Source organism: Saccopteryx leptura, chromosome 3, assembly GCF_036850995.1.
Source record: "Saccopteryx leptura isolate mSacLep1 chromosome 3, mSacLep1_pri_phased_curated, whole genome shotgun sequence".
NCBI lineage: Eukaryota > Metazoa > Chordata > Mammalia > Chiroptera > Emballonuridae > Saccopteryx > Saccopteryx leptura.
Genome location: NC_089505.1, coordinates 48274809 through 48293555, shown reverse-complemented (window position 1 = coordinate 48293555; position 18747 = coordinate 48274809). Strand labels below are relative to the sequence as shown.

At 40.5% G+C, this 18747-nt stretch overlaps 1 protein-coding gene across 7 annotated transcripts in view; it reads right to left on the bottom strand.

The window, feature by feature from the left end:
* Window positions 1-14693, bottom strand: part of HS3ST5 (heparan sulfate-glucosamine 3-sulfotransferase 5) — a 309400-nt gene extending 294707 nt beyond the window's left edge. For 6 of the 7 annotated variants that reach the window (XM_066373420.1, XM_066373422.1, XM_066373423.1 and 3 more), the window contains exon 1: window positions 13926-14693. The gene's annotated coding sequence lies outside the window, so the exon portion shown is untranslated. Of the gene's footprint in view, window positions 1-12985; window positions 13212-13925 lie in introns of those variants that run through there. The other variant, XM_066373419.1, reaches the window with a different exon arrangement.
* Between the last annotated feature and the right edge of the window lie 4054 nt (window positions 14694-18747).

Sequence of the window (18747 nt, the reverse complement as noted above, 5' to 3'; positions counted from 1 at the left end):
AATTAGTTTGAGGACCAATTTAGGATTTCTTTATTCATATTCATTTTGCCTCGTATTGCCATGGATACATAAGTTGATTTTTATAAATATAGCATTTATAATGGTAAGTTACAAGATGGCAATATATTATACTGAGTCTATTTTTACAACTTGAAAAATAAATGCCATCCAGATAACTTCAAGCTGCATTGTGAAAATACACTGGGGTATCCCAGGAAAAACATCTTCCGGACATGCAGCATTGTACATTTTGCTTCAGATTTTAGACTTCCAATAAATATTTTAGAATTGCATTCCATGAGTGTGAGGAAATATAATACATTTTAGGACTTGTCTTACAACAAATGAATCTTCTTATAAATCTCAAGTGATATATTTAATAATGAAAAGAGTAAATGTCATTTAACTCAAGGATTGCTAGTTTTAGCTATCTTCACAGTCCCTCTTAGAGTTAACAGCAACTGTCTATGCACTAGAGATTGATGATGCTGGAGAAGTGGTACTGCTCAAAATACCACCTCTTGTGATGTTTTCAGTCCCACCATTGTTAAGTTCATGCTCAGTAAGAATTACCAGATGAGAACAAGAAAGGACAGTGGAAATGAAACAACAGGGGCAGTCAGAGATAGGACAAGAATATTGCAGAAAAGAATGGATAGAAATTAAAACAACTTTACAATTCAGAGTCTGTATAAACACCTATATTTGATTGCATTTACTTTTTGAGTACTTTATAACTCAGTACTTTATAACTTGGAAGAAAGGAAGGGAGAAAAGGAGGGAGGGAGGGAGGCAATAGCATCTTAATATAATAAATTACTCACATGGATTAAGTATTTCTATCTCTGGTGTCCAAACACCTCCACCACCCCCACCCCCAAACACCCCAAAAACAAGGACACACAATTCCAGACAAGGAATCAATGGATGGCCCCGGACTACTTTTTTCTAGTGTAATACACTTGCTTTTTTAAAAAACACTTTTATAGTTACTATTTTCTTTCTTTTGTAACCATAGACACTCCCACATAACACCAGCTCAGTTCCAGCCAGTGTATATTTTTAAATAAAGAAACAGTTCTTCTAGTTCTGTGTTAGCAAAGTCACCTCCTTTACTGCCAGTGCTAATGCTAAACATGTAATAATACTTTATTGTCATGGGCAGGAATCTGCTTTGCTAATTAAATGCAGCTGTCAGTAATTACTACTTGTCATTGTAATCTATTTTAGGGAGCTCTACTTCAAATGATAAAAGATGGGCCTCATATTGAGAGGGTGGGACAGGCAAGGTGACTGCTTACTTCTCCAGATCAGAAACTCACTTTTTTTTCCTTCTTTTTATAATGATGAATGAGTAACTTTATTGTAAAGAATATCTTAACTGGGTTATTTGGTATTTCTTTAGTGCATGAGTGTTAAAGTTTGCAATTAAATCATTTAAAAAATATATCTGTTATCTAAATATCACCTCCTTGTAATACCAGCAAGTACTGTGACTTTCACAGTTACTGCATCATGATGGCAATCTGTAAGAACAGCATCCGTGGTGAAGTCACTATAATCTCTACCATCAAATATTGAGTTCAATATCAATGCACCTTCTAATTGCTCACAAACTGGATTAGACACGGAACATCACTCCGACAAATGAGGAGGGGGGTTAAGTCACTCTTTCTTGTATGTAGTTTTCACTGGTATTCAACTGGGTTTTCTCTAAGAAAATGTTTAGCATTCAGTTTGGGCCTTTGAAATTTATAAATAAAAAAATCATGTAATATTAATTTATCTAGTAATATTAATTTATCTTAACTGATTCTGCAATGAACCTCAAACTCTTTAATAGCTCTACAGCTGCACGACTAACAGCAATGTCAGGACAAGGGTAATGATAGCAGCCGGACCCGCTCCATGGGATTGGTGCCGGGGCCGCCACAGATGCGGGCTGAGTCCAGGGTCTAAGCAGAGCAGACCTTTGCCCTCACCTCCCCTTACTTCCCCTGACAATTAAGATGAATATGATGGCAGTAGGAAAGGGAAACTGGAGTCTTGGGGGGTGAAGTGATGGCGTGGTGGAAGGATCAATGGGGAAAACACAAGCACAGCAGGGAGAATGATGGAGGCTTGGCACATGAGTGGCTTTCCCCCACACAGGCCAAAAGACTTATCACACCATTCACAGCATCCTGACTGCCTCATCCTTCTTTTCCCACCATCTGCTTTGTATCCAACACTCCAATGGTCCTTGTGTTAAGGGATAATTAATTATCTTGTTATAGGTCCCAACAAACCTGGCAGCTACTCTTCCGAATACAGCACATTTAAATAGAATTAATAATTTGGTTGTTCATCCCAGGTGAAGGAAAAAAAGCTTTCCCGATGGAAAATAATTTTTAAAAATACCTACCTAAATGTATTTTTGAAATATAGTCAGCAAAACACACTATTATCTTCTTATTCCCAGTAAATTCCTTTGGGGGAAGGGATGTGCAATCCAGTGGGAATGATATAAGTTCTCCCTTTTCCGCAGCATAAATTCTTACCTCCTTTATTGAGAAAATGTGGGTAATTCCAGATATTTTTTAAAAAAACAAAATGTTAAAAATTTCAAGTGATGAGCATCTTAATCAAAGAAAGAACATAATGAATAGCCATTGAGCTCCTTAAAAAGTAGGGTTTACTCTAAGGGAAAAACCAAAACTATACACATGGATACTTGTGTAAATTTTTGACTTTCTACAGTCACAATTTTTTTTTTTCATTTTTCTGAAGCTGGAAACAGGGAGAGACAGTCAGACAGACTCCCGCATGCGCCCGACTGGGATCCACCCGGCACGCCCACCAGGGGCAATGCTCTGCCCACCAGCGGGGGGGATGCTCTGCCCATCCTGGGCGTCGCCACGTTGCGACCAGAGCCACTCCAGCACCTGAGGCAGAGGCCACAGAGCCATCCCCAGCGCCCAGGCCATCTTTGCTTCAATGGAACCTTGGCTGCGGGAGGGGAAGAGAGAGACAGAGAGGAAAGCGCGGCGGAGGGGTGGAGAAGCAAATGGGCGCTTCTCCTGTGTGCTTTGGCAGGGAATCGAACCCAGGTCCTCTGCACGCTAGGCCAACACTCTACCGCTGAGCCAACTGGCCAGGGCCTACAGTCACAATTTCACTTTATCCCTCAAGTGCCTGTTTCCAGCAAAACTCATTTTTTTTCAACCAGCTAGTCATTCTGGAATATAGTAAGTGCTCAGTGAATAACTGCTGAATGTATGAGTGATGACTGAGCTATTCTCATGATACAGATTTTGCTGCCCACTCCAGTGAGTGTTACTTGATGGCAAGAGTGTAACAGCAGGACTAATGGTATGGTGATGGTCGAGGTGGGCAGAACATGGACTGTGCTTCCTCACATATGCACTACAGGCCCCACAGGGCTACCACCCACTCACAAAGATCTCCAGTTCCCATCTCTGTAGCACACTCCCTTCCCACATCAGGATGCCTTTACCAAATCTGGAAGCTAAGACTTGTCTCTGGACCAACAGAATACTAATCCTCAGGCCTACTTTGGGTAGCTAAGGTGTCCTGGCACAAAGACTATAACATGTGCAGTTATCAGAATGTTTGACCCAGCTCTGGGTTGGACAAGAGAACAGGTGGAGGCCCAGCTCCTAGGATGGTCTCCCTAGGCAGCAGGATCACTGGGCACAGAGAGGCAGCACCATGTTAACCATGCCTAGGGAATTTACAAAACTTTTCTCTTTCAGAATAATGATTAATATATCCCTTTTCACTTTCCAAGGTATCCTTGGTCACCCACTTATAACACATGAGTCTTTTGTTCAGCTTTAGAATTTTACCTTCAAACATATTTTGGATCTTTTACCGTATGTTGGGAACCACCTGTCTGTAGATCAAGAATGGCTGAATGTAACTGTGATGACGTTAGGTCACAGAGAACTTCATGCTTACAAGACAGTAAGAGAATAAAGCTATAACCTTTCTCAAGGCAACAGAATTATTTGGCAATCAAGAAGCTACTAATGGCAGAGAAAATTATATATACATAATATTTAATATTGTACATAATATACCTGAACAAACTAAAAATATTGTATATATTCCTAGTTACAGTATATTTTAAAACAGAACATAGTTAAATTCTTCTAATATATGAACATTTCAAAGTAGATTTATAACTGAAAGCAGATAATATTAGCTTGGTTCTACTTTTAGATTGCTCCTGGTTTTCCTCTCTTCATTAAGACATAAAATGGGAATATAATGTCTATACAACCAGGGAATATTAGTTAATGCTTTCACATACTTTAGAGTGGGTGTAAAGAAAATATTGATATTTAATTTTTTTTAAACTCAGAAATAACACCATAATGAAAGAAGCTAGCTAAAATAGTGACAGTTTAAATACTATATTAAATGTATCAGTGTTTTTAGGTATAGTGTATTATATTTTATATATTTTAAGGTAATATTATATATTTTTTATTTTTGAAGGTAATTTATTTTTGTATGTATGGTCACTCACCAGGGAATGGTAACACATATAAAAAAAAATGTTGGCTACCAAATGTACTAATCAACAGGCCATTTTTATTTCTTTTGAACTAGATAATATTTTATAGATAAAATTTTTAATGTGATTTTAATATATTATTAGTTCTTCTTTTGGGGGGATTATTGAGTTTTCTATTGTTGATGGTGAAAGAATTAAATTAATTCTTATTTCAAAGCTTAAAAGAGAAACCAGATTATTTTTATCACTATAAGTAGATACTCGTAATTGGTTAAATATGTCTCCTGCTTTATAGGAGAGAAAATCAACTTAAATAATTAATATGATTATTAGATCTTATAGGCCTTTATGAAACTTTCTGTAGCTTTCTTAGCCTTAAATTTTACCTAGTTTTCTATAAATCATTTTTAGAGAAATGGAGACTTGAATCTACACTTAAAAATTAATAGTCTTCCTAGATGGGTGCTTACTTATGGACAGTTAGAAAACTGGAGAAGAAGGGACATGGGAAATGAAGGTGGGGAGGAAGTTCTCCCTGATCTCCACCAAAAATAGATCTTTTCCCTCACGCTGTGTTTCCCCCTATCGTCTCTCCATCATCCAGCACACTGAATACTACTATTGCTTTACCAGTTAGGTTTGCTGTTGGTCTCACAAGTTTCTTGAAAGCAATGACAAAGTCATTTATATCCTCAGCACTCAACATACTTCCTGGTATGCACTAGCTGCTCAGTAAGTGTTCACTGAAATAAATAAGTCAGTGAGAAAGAAAAAGGCAGAACAAAGTTAGTAAGGCAGAAGGGAGAATAAATAATTATTTCTCCAATAAAAATGTATTTAGTACTTCATATATTCCAGACACTATGAGTAGATTGATAGTGGTATCATGGTCATGGTCAGTGGGCTGCAAAGGAGAGGAGTAAGAGAACAAAGAGAAGTGGTGAGGAAGGCAAGAAGTTAGACAAGGAGAGAACACTCCAGGCAGAGGGTCCAGCATGTGCAAGGCACGGAAGTGTGAAGTAGTGTGCTCTGTTCCCTGCTTGTCACCCCCCAACGGCATGGACTTTGTGTTGAAGTGACAGGAGATGAGTCCAAGGCTGCACCACTGGAACAGAAAGGGATTTGAAGGTTAAGCTAGTTTAAACTTGACCTTGAAGGCAAAGGATGCTGCAGGTTATTAAGCAGGGGAATCACATGATTAGGTCAGCATTCAGAAAATATTTCAGAAGCTGGAGACCTGAAGCTAATAAGGAGGTTAGTGTGATTTGAGTGAATTCTGGTGGCCTAAACTAAAGCAGCCACATCGGGGTTGGTGGGAAGGTAGGTGTTCAGGAGGCAGGATTTTTCTATCTTGGTGAGAGGCTAGAGGAGGAGAAGGAGAAAGATAATATTATTCCAAGATACCTGTATCCCTACTGTGATCCTGGTAATTGTTCTTGGATTCTCAATTTCTTGGGTGTCTGGACAGATGATGCTGCCAATACAGAATAGCAAAATAACAAAGTATTTGAGGAGAAGTAACATTTGAAATGTAATGTATAAAAATTCTCAAGCCTTGGCCCTGGCCGGTTTGTTCAGTGGTCAAGCGTCGGCCTGGCATGCAGAAGTCCTGGGTTCGATTCCCGGCCAGGGCACACAGGAGAAGCGCCCATCTGCTTCTCCACCCCTCCCCCTTTCCTTCCTCTCTGTCTCTCTCTTCTCCTCCTGCAGCCGAGGCTCCATTGGAGCAAAAAGATGGCCTGGGCGCTGGGGATGGCTCCTTGGCCTCTGCCCCAGGCGCTAGAGTGGCTCAGGTTCTGGCAGAGCGACGCCCCCTGGTGGGCAGAGCGTCGCCCCCTGGTGGGCGTGCCGGTGGATCCCGGTCGGGCGCATGCGGCAGTCTGTCTGACTGTCTCTCCCCGTTTCTAGCTTCGGAAAAAATACAAAAAAAAAAAAAAAAATCTCAAGCCTTTGATCTTATATTGGTAACTACAAAGAGTTCCTTATTAAAAAGATGCTAGTATTTATGGAATTCAGAAATTCTAAAACTAAATGTTGCTATGGTAACTATTAATTGTGTAGTCATTCATTGCTGATTGAGGGGTATGAGAATAAGGTAAATAGCTGATTAAGAAAAAAACATTTCCATTTGTACAAAACCAGGCAATGACAATTATAGCTAATATTTATGATTTTATGATGTGCCAAGTACTGCTCTCAGGACAATGAGAATAATGTCCTTGACTTTAAAGAGTCGATTATCAGGCTTCAGTGGTCCCTACATATCCAGTCAATCTCTGGGAAGAGAGGAAAAAATTAATATAAAATAAAAATACTGGGATGAAAATAAGTACTCCTAGTAGGTATCGATCTACCTTCCAGCCTACCATCCTTCATGCACCGCCATCTGCATCCTGTTTTCTGCCCGCACCTCCCATTTTATGTCCCCCCCACCCACCCACCTAATCCCTCAGCTCTCTACTTTCCACATTCTGAAATGTCCTCAAGAAACTCTGTCTGCCCCTTGATACCATGTGCTGAGTACCATGTAAATAAAGGTGACAGGAACAAATGCAGCATGAACCCTGCCCTTGAGTGACACTCGGTCAGGTGGACAATGGAATGGTTCTTTGGCATTCTCTGGTTATTCTCAGCAGGATCCCTGGAGCTCCCCTGCCCCCTCCACCAGGGTGAGCCTTCCCACTTCTCCACACTGTGTCCCTGGAAGAAAAGCCCCTTTGCAGTGCTCTTTGGTTCTATACAACTTCATTCAGCTCAGAAAAAGTAAGCAGTTAGAATGTTCAGGTCATGGGCAGAAATGAAGAAATTCCACCAACATAGAGAGTATTAGTTCACCACCAGTGCATAAAGAGCGTGAATACAACTATTTAGCAGGATCTTGGCAGATCTATTTAAATTGATTTAAAGGTATATCCAAAATTTTACTAAAAATTAATATGGTTTCAGTCTTTGTTTTAGTGAAATTGCATATACTTAGGCAATAGTATGAAATGACAAAGCCAAGAAATTAACCTTTATTGAAAACAGACCCCTTTTTTTGTTACAAGAAAGTCACAGGGAAACAGGGAGGCATGGGTTTCATGGCCCTGAAATCAGAAGTGGTGCTCAGGGGCTAATTGCTCCTGGGAAGTCCATCCATGTGGGTAAGTGTGGGCTCTAGGTCAGATGGCATGGATTTGGATCATGGCTCTACCCCTCTAGCTGGGACTTCTCTAGTCCTCAGTTTTCTAACCTGTGCAATAAAAATACTAATGATATATGTCCCATTAAATGTTTTGTGGGAATAAAATGTGTTAAGACCTGTACAATGTTTGGTACATAGTAAATACTAATTGTTAGCTATTATTAATTATTGTCACGAAGATAAAAAAGTAAACAGGTACATTCATTAGGACCAAATACTATAAAGGAACACTACTTTCAAAGCTTTCTAAGTGCCTACCAGAATTAAATGTTAAAAAAAATCTAAAAATAAAATAAAATTTAACCTTTTAAATGAAGTTCCTCAGGTTTAATGACCAGAATTAGAATATAGATTTTTACTTTAAACCATGAACTCCATATGGTAAACAATATAAAAAAGAAAAGTATTTCTATGTATCCTAATATTTCAAATCATATTAGATATAAAGATTAATATATATGTTTCAATGCTTTCAGCAAACCTTTTGTTTTTCCCCATTAATTATATCGGTATAAGAGAATACATCTTCCAAAGAATTGTGGGAACATGTTCAGCTGGGCCCTGAAAGAAAAGATTAAGTAGCTGTCTAAAAAGTCTCCTCTCAATTTCTATGCTTGATACAGGCCTCTAAATCCAGTAACACTTAATCAAGCTTAAGCCTAAAACATCTACTTCTTTTCTTCATAGCTTTCTCTTAACAGTAAGAGAATCCACAGACCTATGGCTTTATAATGGAATATAACCAATTCTCAAAGGAAGGAAGGAAGGAAGGAAGGAAGGAAGGAAGGAAGGAAGGAAGGAGAGAGAGAAAGAAAGAGAAAGAGAGAAAAAGAGAAAGAAAGAAAGAAAGAAAGAAAGAAAGAAAGAAAGAAAGAAAGAAAGAAAGAGAAAGAAAGAAAAAGAAAGACTTACTTATAAGGCACATTAAGAATTATTGTGATTTTCTTTTCATTGACTTGAGTTGGTTAGTTATGGCAAAGAGCATTACAGTGACATTTTCATATGTTCTGAAATGGTTCCCCAAATTATACTCAAATACTAGATTGTTAATATTTATGACAGCACAGTTGTGCTCCCTCATTAACAGTGTACAGATTCTGTTGTTTAGTGTTAATTATGTCATATGCCATTTTAAAATAAATGGTACAATTACAGGCAGTTTTCTTTTTGTTGACTTCTAAACTGAAACATTCTGATCAATTTATTATTTCACCCTCCTTACACCATTGTCCTCTTTCTATCTCAGGCCTCTTAGGTTCATAAAGATTATTGTTCCATGGGGTTTTTGTAAATAGGAATGTCCCAAAACCTCTTGAAAAACAAAAACTTCTATTCAGTATTAGATCACAATTCTAAAACTGCAATTATAAAGATATTTAAAGTTTCTTTACCTCTGGATTAGCAACTTCTAGAATACCTTCCTTCAGTGCATGCAGTAAACATTAATTGGATGCCTACTGTATGCAACATGGGCCAGAGCCAAATCAGTCTCATTTCACATCTTCATAAAAAAAAAAAAAAAAAAAAAAACTCTTCTGATTCCTTTGGTAAGTGCCCTAGAGTAACATGTTACATTGACCTCTGTGCGAGAAGTTCATATTATAAGAATATTATGGGAGGCATAAAACATTCAGTATCAGATCCTCTGAGCTATTAAAACTACTTAAATATGGCATCAGTTCTTAAGTTACCTAATTTAAAAGTAGCTGAACCTAAGAACATTATTGAGTCCATTAAAAACTACATTAAGTTCTAGCACTGCTTTAGTATCGCTGTAGTGCAGGTTATGTCAGCGCTGCATGGCTGTTGCCTTCCGTATGAATTCCTTAAGAACGCACTCTAAGTGAAAAACTGTCACAAATCTCAGTTTCTAGAACTTCCCTTGCTCCCCACTTGGATCCTTATATAAGTAAACTTAAAAAACATGTATCTGTTTAAGAGCAGTGGCATAGCATATTGGACTGCCTGGGCTCCAATGCCAGCCTGCTCTGTCAATTATTAGCTGTGGAGTGGGAGCCATTTATTTAGACTCACTGAGCCTCACTTTCCTCATCTAAATGGGGATAATAATAATATCTACTACTCTCTGTGAAATGGGGGTGGGCAGGGTGGCTACCAGAATTAAGTTAGTTAATATTAGCAGAAGTCTTTAGACATATCAGGCACACACTAAAGGTTATCATAAGCGTTTCTTAAAGAATTTGTTCAAAAATGTTTAGTATAGTCTAAATTTTTAATATCATACTAGTTGAGCATTTTTACTTGAGAACTATTCTCAAGATGATGTTGACTTCACAAACCACATATGCTACAAAGGGGATTCTTTTCCTATTGTTCAAAATTATATATATATATACACACACACACACACACACATATATATACACTCACACCCATAAATACATATATAAGCATAAATAAATATATCTTCTGTATGTGTATATATGTATATATATGTACACAGAAACATATATGTATACATATATGTATACATATTACCATGCACAATCTAGGTAAAGTGGTATAAAGTCAAACCAACTAGTCAACTATTTTTTAATACTGACATTGCTTTCTTTCAAAAAGTTTTCAAAAAATAGAAAATAACCTATTGTACCAAGTGTTAATTAAGACAAGATAATAGAACTCACATATGAGATTTAGAGATGTCCATGTATCCTGCCTAATGTCATGTGGATCCTCAGATATCTTTTGCTTCTACTTTTGATAAGTATTGGCTGCTCTGAAATGTTTCTCAGATCAGTGAATTTTACATGTAATTACTAATATCTTGTTTTAATTGTACATATGCTATAAAGATAAGAATAACATTATGACTTGGAAACAAATACTGATTCTAGAGTGAGAAAAAATTTTCAATGTTAAATTGGATTCCAGGGGAAAACTGTTAGACTTCTGCTGGTTTTAAAAATTTATATTAAACTTACAGAAAAATTAAAATGTGGGACCTTTATAAATAGTAGCAATTTAGATTAAAAAGGAAGTTTAACAGGTTATTTTGTTTTTGAGGTCTCCTTTCCCTCATGGGAAAAAAAAAAGAAAGATAGGATTTAAATGAAGATAAATCTGTGGTTTGAATAGTTATTCCTTTAATTTGACTTATTCTCTTTTCAAATGTTTACCTTTTCTGAAAGTAAAACAAACTATAACTCCTTTACCAAACAATAACTCCTCATGTCATTGCAATAATCTCAGAATATTAAAATATTTTTAAAAAGCATTTAAAAAAATCCAAAAACATATTCATATAAAGACCAATAACATATATAAGTATTCACATAATGTCAAGTGCACAAGCCTAGTGTTACTTCTCATACTGTATTCCCAGTTTTCAGCATCAATTTTAGCAAGCATTCTTTCTGCCAACTCCCTTAACTAGGAAGTTGCTTTGAGAGTTATTTAATTCATGAATAAATCTCTAAAATAAAAGACCACCCCGCCAGACATGTCAAAAGAGTAAATGAAAATTCTCCTCAGCTATAATTTCCATAAGACATTTTCCTTTTTCTAGGAAATCCTAAATTACCATTTTTGTAATCTTGCTGTTTTACATAGTATAATTGCATTTTTAAGAGATGTTACTAAATCCAAGATTATAAAGAGATGGGAAAAGAAAGGAGCAAAATATTTGTTGTGTTCTATGAAGTTGAGTTTGTTTTTTAAATGCAACAGGAGCATTTGCATTTACTCATAAATGAATACTACTGACATATGTAGATCGGGCACTGTTCCATATAAATCATACACAGAAGCTAGAGCAATACACCGATAGTAATATTTCTCTAAATATTCAGACAAAGAGCAAGAAGATTAAATAAAGTTAATGTCAATTCTCTGAAGTTGAATCATATCTAAATGACATAGTAGGTTAAGAATAACGGTGGGATTTATGGAGAAAGCAACATTGGCTGGTTAACATCTTGTATGATATTTGAATCAACAACTCTTTGTTGACCACCTACTTTGGACAAAAGTCTGCTTCCCTGAGAAAGCCACTGCTTTGCAGTCCTTCTTACAGTGTAGGAGTAAGCATTCTGCTGCTACCGAAAATCTTTTCTTGTTTAAAATAACAACCAGCTCAGCTCTGTATATTGTGTGCTCATGTGCTCAATAAATACTTTTTGAATGAGTGAAAATTCAGTGAGTAAGAAGATTATTCATTCAAAAACATCTGTGTATGCCTGCAAAATGATAAGGACAAGGATGCAGGCATCATCAGCACCCTGTAAGCAGCACCTTCTCACAGAGATGTCAAAGGAAGCAACTTCCAATATTAAAATCTAAGCATGAGGTCTGGCTTAATCTAGAAACCATGATCCTAGTACTTCTGTGAAACTCCATTGAATACTATGCTCATAACTTCTCAAGTAATCTGCTTTAGGCATCTATCTGAATACATTGTTTTACATTATTTATGATATTCAATATATTTTCTTAATTGAGAAAAGACTATAATTTTAAAATAGCGGAGAGTAACCGGGAAGGGGCCAGAGCATTATTCATTGCTTCATTGTTAAAACTCCCTGCACTGGAGGCAGTTACATGTAAGCAACATTTTCCTTCCCATCATTGTCTTTCTTTTAATATCTTTGTGTGTCTCCATCAACTCACTGGTGAGTGACTTCACATTCCTAAAGTAAAGAAGTCTACCCTGCTGCTCATTCAATCACTTTAATCAAGGACCATTTGTACACAAATACAGGGAGAAAGGTAAGCAGTATTGTTTTCATTCCTCCTTTTAAGAGCTTCACTAGGAAAAACCATTAAGGTAAGTTTAAAAAAAGTGCTACATACAATATAATTGATTCCAATAAGAATATTAAAAAAAAAATAGTTTTGGTATCCAAATTTGTAATCACTTTATCTTCAACTTTTTTCTTGGAATGAAAGTTGAATATATTTGAAATAAATTGTAATGTGGAAACATTTGTCTAAAGCCCTGGAATATGTCAAGACTACTGAGAAAAAGCTTTCAGACGCGCCAGCTTTGCATCACTTCCAGCAGACCAGTTTAGAAGGAGCACCATTACAGAAAGGACGCCCACCCACTCTCACTTCCACACCAACCCGACCTGCATGCTATTTATCAAACTATGTTTACATAAATCAGAGAAGAGTTACAGTGCAATTAAATGTATCCACAAAGTAATATGATATAAAGTACTTTGCAAATATTAAACCTCTCCTTAAGGGATCAATGTTTTCTATGAAGAAGCTGGTATTGGGCGGAACGAGGAAAGCTGGGAGGGAGACCGACCTACCGGGTGAGGACTAGGGAGACCAGGGATCTGAGCAGCAGCTACGTTGGGTGGGTGCCCTGAAGCACTCAAAGGAGGGAAGCAGGAGAGTGGAGCCCACCGAGGCAAAGTGACTGGAGTTCTGGCGGCGGTTTGCACTCTGTGCACCTGCAACCGCCAGGTAGAGTCATCCACCCGAGGCTGGGCACTCCTTTCTCTTGTCCCAAAACACGGCTGTCGACCAAGTCCTAAAAGCAGGAGTCTTGCGCTCCAACCAGTAGTCAAAAGATCTCATGCACCTCTCAGTAATAATAATATGACCATCCCTCGATGTCATTCAACGTGTGTGTGTGTGTGTGTGTGTGTGTGTGTGTGTGTGTGTGTGTGTGTGTTGGGGGTGAGTGGGATAGGCTGCAAAAACTGGAGCTACCAGGAGGCGGGGATTTTGGCTGAGAGGGGTGGGGACAGGCTGGGGAGGAGAATACACACCACCTTCAAGTTCACTAATCTTTGCTTGCCCTCTGCCCGCCCTCTGCTCGGATCTCGCACACCCCTACATCTCCCAAAGCTGTCCACACTGCAAGCGATAGCCCCATGGCCACCCCAGGAAGTGGCCCAGTGCGAGCCCCCAAACTCAGCTGAGCGCAGTTAAATGCGTGTTGTTTGTCTCAAAGAGAGCCCAGAGCGCTGCGCCCACCTCTGGGCGAGACACACACTGACACCGATGACTCTAAATTCACCCCAAGAATCACCCCGCTCTTGCCCATCTCGCACTAGTTTAACCCCAAGCCCCAGCGAATGTCTAAAAAGTCTTCCCCAGGCATTGCCCAGCAGTACCGCACCTTAAAAAAGTGCTTTGGCTGGCATCCCCGGGCTGTCTTCCCCGGTCGATTTCCCCCCTTGACACTTCACCCCAAATCCACAAGGTTTCCTCCCGCTGTGCTAGAACCCTTCCCCAGCTCACCATCGTCCCGGTGGTAGCAGCGGCGCCGGAGGGAGCCCAGGGCGCGGGGGCGGGCAGTGGGTCGCACCAGGCCACTGGGCGGCTCTAGCACTCCCGGCAGCAGTTGGTCCAATAGTTTCGGATGCCCGGGCTTCAGCGCGGCGCAGAGCCAGTCAGCGTGAATGGGAGCGAGCGGGGCTGTGCGTGCGCGCGTGAGAGTAAGAGGCGGGCTGGCCCCACACGCAGGAGGTGGCACAGCGGCGGTGACTGCGAGGTCCCCAGCGAGGAGCGGAGAGGAGAAGAAAGCGGTGGAGAAGTAGGTAGTGGAGTTTAGGGAGCGTTTCCTGCACTTCCCCGGGAGACTGGAGCCAGGTGCGGCAGGGCGCGCTCCCGAGGCGCGGGCACAGCACGGGCGGCCGGAGCTCGAGTCCGCGCAGTGCGGGGGCCCGCAGCTGCTCTGCGGGAGGAGGGGTGCATCCTCCCCGCCCCGCGCGGGTACCAGTGCGTCTGAACGCTGAGGGCAGAGCGTCCCGCGTCCTCGGTGACAGCTCCTTGGACAGCCTCCTCCCTCCTGATCCGCCCCAAAGAGTCTGTGTGCCTGGGTCCTTTCCTTCCTGGGTCTTGGAGCCACCAGTGCCAAGGTGTTCGGGCTCCCCGCTCCCCACGGCTGGCGCTGTCACGGCCGCTGCCCGGCCACTGGCGCGCCCCAGTCAGCAGCTGCCTCCCAGAGACGTGCCCAGCTGTGTGCGCCTGTGTGTCTAAGCAAACCTCTTCCTCTCCATCACTCGGGCGCGGGAGGGACTGTGTCCCTGCGAACAGCTGCAGAGTGGCTGCCAGTCCACACCCTCTGGGCTCTCTCTCCACCCACTCCGCCCCTACTCCTCCTCTCCCTGCTCCTCCTCCAGCTGCCGCTCCCCAGCTCCCAAAGGCTGTGGAGAAACCGCAACGAAAAGGGCGGGGGAAGGGTGGGGAAAGAAGCGCAGGTGTCTAGCAGAGAGATGGGTGCACACACCAGGGCGGATTGCTGCAGAGGGTGGGCAGGGTCTTAGGCAGAGAATAGAGAGGAGAGGATTTACTCGGAGGCGGAGGTCCTGCGGCTGACACTGCAAGTCCCACCCAGGCGTGGGAGCCACGGGCCAGCTGCGCTGGTGGGCAGTGGGCGGGTGTGCAGGGCTCCCAGGTGGATTGTGGTCATAGCTTGGAGAACCTGCAGAAGTGACCACAGTCCCCGAACCCTGGGACATAGAAGTCGGAGGGACTCAACCTTTGAGTTGCTGAGACAGGTGTCTTTGGGATTAGAGGGGTCTAGACTTGGAGCTTGAGGGCAGACAGATGTCCAGGGGGCTCGTGCATGGCTCCAGTTTGCCAGGCTGAATTGCTGAGTCTGTGAGGGTCCAGTGGTGGTGGCAGCGGTGGTTCTCAGACTGCTGTGTGCATCCGGAGTCACAGGGGGCGATCATCGCCTAGCTGGGAAGCAGAGATCAGGGTTCAGCGTTTTTTCCAGAACCAAATCCCAAATTCACCTTCCCAATTTAGTCTATGCCCTTCCTACCCTTTGCTCCCATCAGAAACAATGGGCCAGAAGACTGTATGAGCTACTTACTGTGCTCTTTTGGGACTGAAAAGATCCCACCTGATCTGAGACTGATGTGTGGCTGCTTCTCTCCCAGTTTAAGTCTCCTCCTTTATCCCCACCCAATCAGAGATTCCTGGAAAACTAGTATCTTTTTCATTGCTAAAGTTTTTCCCTGTGGAGATGCCTAAAAATAAACTTTTTTTTTTTCTTTTTGGCTGTTGAGGTATTAGGTCCCTTGCTAATTTCACAGTAAAATGCAGTAGGAAGAAAAGTCCTTTAGGCAGGGAATTACAGCATTGTTGCTTACAACTGCTTGTCTGTTTTCAAATGACAGTCTTAGAATGCAAAGTTGAGTCAGCTCAGGGTCAGTGGAGAGGATTGTTCCATTAAATTAGAGGTCTGTTAGAAAGATCCCTGGAAACAACACTACAAAGAATTGTGGTGCTTTCTCCAGTATCTATTCTTTTTTATTATGGTAATTTCAACTCGGTAATTTAGGCAATCTGAAAATGAAAGGTCAGATGCAATTGGCAAGGCACACTATTTCTAGATTCTCATTGAATGGCCAGCCCACCCCCTTCCCTGGCCCTACTCTCACCATTACATCCAAAGGTCATGACTTATTTTAAACTGCACTTTTTAAATTTTAGGATACAGCCTAAAGGACAAAGCTGTTGAGTTCTAGAAAGAGATAACTTAAATGTTAAGTAAACTTATTTACCAACTACTCAGACTAAATCATAAGCTAAGCAGCAGCAACAAAATGTATATTGTTTAATATGTTGAGCTGGAGGAAAGATGGCCGTTTGCCAGATGTGTGATCCATTAACCTCTTTAGCTCATTGTTGACAACAATAGCATACAATCACATTCTTAGGTTTGAAAGACATGGGATTATTTTTTCCATCTCAAAATCACAATGCCACATTATAGTCTAAAAGAAACCTCAAACAATAAAAGTAATAAGCAAGGAAGAAACACAAAATTTGCTTTTTTTTTTCTGAACAAATGTTGCTGTTCTGTTTTTCTTGAGGGGAAAAATGCTGATAAGCAATAAAATCCACAAAGGCAGGACAATAGATTTTGAAGCATCCTCACTCCATCATCTATCAGTCCTTTTAATTAGTAAACTTTATTTAAATTTACTAATGTTTGTTTATATTATCTTTTTATTGGCATTCTTTTTTTCCTTTGGGTCAGGAAGATTATTGAGAAGGACAATGAGATGAGATGAACCTGGTTTCTCTTAGGTTTATGTCTGGCAGGAGAGGAACGTTCAGCAGCCTGAGTTTTATCAGCAATCCTACCTTCTCCTCAGAGGATCCTTAGCTCTGTCGCTGATGGACAGGGAGATTGTCACAGTGATTTTGCCTAGTTTGTGCAAGATCAGATCTGGGGCTGAGAGTAGGTACAGACCAGGAAACTAAAGCAAAGCTCTGAAAGTGTTTCTACCTTGCCTATGGTTGGAGGATTAGATCAGGATTTATGCATTCTTGGGGGGTGGGGGGTGCTGTTCTTCTATGCCCCAAAATGACCTGGCCTACTGCTAGGTGAAGTGCAAAGGTAAGTAGATGGGGTCTAACATCTTTAGTTAAAAACATTTTGATATTGTGCTAAATTAAACAAATAAAACTAAACACCTGACAAAGTGACACATCAAAAAAAATTTTTTAACTGCAGTTTTGAAAATAGCCACAGATTCATTGGTTTGGTTTAGTTGCCAAAGCCAAATAAAGTGCACAGTCATGAAAATATTTGGTTAGAGTGCTCATTTGGTATTTTTTCCCCCAAGCATCATCACATTCTCTTGTCTTGTAAAGATGCCTGTTAAATATTGTTCAGCTTGCAGTTTGAAAGGGAGGCTGTTCTCTTACTATGTATGGAAGTGTTGGTCATTATTAAGATATAACAGAGGTAACTGACTTCTTTTCCAAGTATTTTTTCTTTTTCTTGCTTTTAACCAGCCAATAACTAACATCTAGGTTCAGTTGAGTTAGCAAATATTCACTGAAAGGACCCATCTATGTGTCAAAAAGATGAATAAAAGAAGCCCCTGCCCTGATAGGGCGTGCCCAGTAATCACTAGGCTTATCAGGTATAGATCTGGTTGACCTGGGCTCCTTCCCTTGTGTGAAAATGAGCACATGTACCCACATCTCCATGCTTTCTCATTGTCTTTAAGAATCCCTAGTCCAAAAAAGGCTTAAATATATAAGGCCATATCTGATTGTAAGGGAAGTATTTCTTTTTTTTTTTTTTTTTTTTTTTGCATTTTTCTGAAGCTGGAAACAGGGAGAGACAGACAGACTCCCACATGCACCCCACCGGGATCCACCCGGCACGCCCACCATGGGGCGACGCTCTGCCCACCAGGGGGCAATGCTCTGCCCCTCTGGGGCGTCGCCATGTTGCGACCAGAGCCACTCTAGCGCCTGAGGCAGAGGCTGAGGAGCCATCCCCAGCGCCTGGGCCATCTTTGCTCCAATGGAGCCTTGGCTGCGGGAGGGGAAGAGAGAGACAGAGAGAAAGGAGAGGGGGAGGGGTGGAGAAGCAGATGGGCGCTTCTCCTGTGTGCCCTGGCTGGGAATCGAACCTGGGTCCTCCGCACGCTGGGCTGACGCTCTACCGCTGAGCCAACCGGCCAGGGCAGGGAAGTATTTCTTGTAGAGGAGGTGGTCCACAGATTAGATGTCACACTATGAGGATGGTAAAGAGTATTTAATCTCACTCAGGTCCAGATCATGCTGGTAAATAGAAGTGTAATGTAAGGTAAATATAATTCACATATATGATTTTAAAAATGCTATAATTCATCAGAAACTAAAAGAAAAACAAAAAAAGGTAAAATTAATTTTAGTAATGTATTTTATTTAACCTAATATACCCAAAATATAATTCCAACATATGAAAAATATAAAAATTATTAATGAAATATTTCTTTCTCTCTTTCTCTTTCTTTTTTTTTGTATTTTGATGGGCAGAATGACTCTCATGCCCTATTCCCTGAAACCTGTGAATATGTTGCATTACATGGCAAAAGGGACTTGGCAGATGTAATTAAGATAAATAATACAGGCAGTCTCTGGGAATGAGATACATTCTGTGGATTTGCTCTTAAGTTGAATTTGTATGTAAGTTGGAACAAGTGCATTTATCTATTAAATGCAACTTAGACAATGTTTATCTTAACATCGTATTTACTTTTACCTTTATGTGCATATAAATACTTAAACATTTTGAAATACAACCTTACATAATTTTGGATGA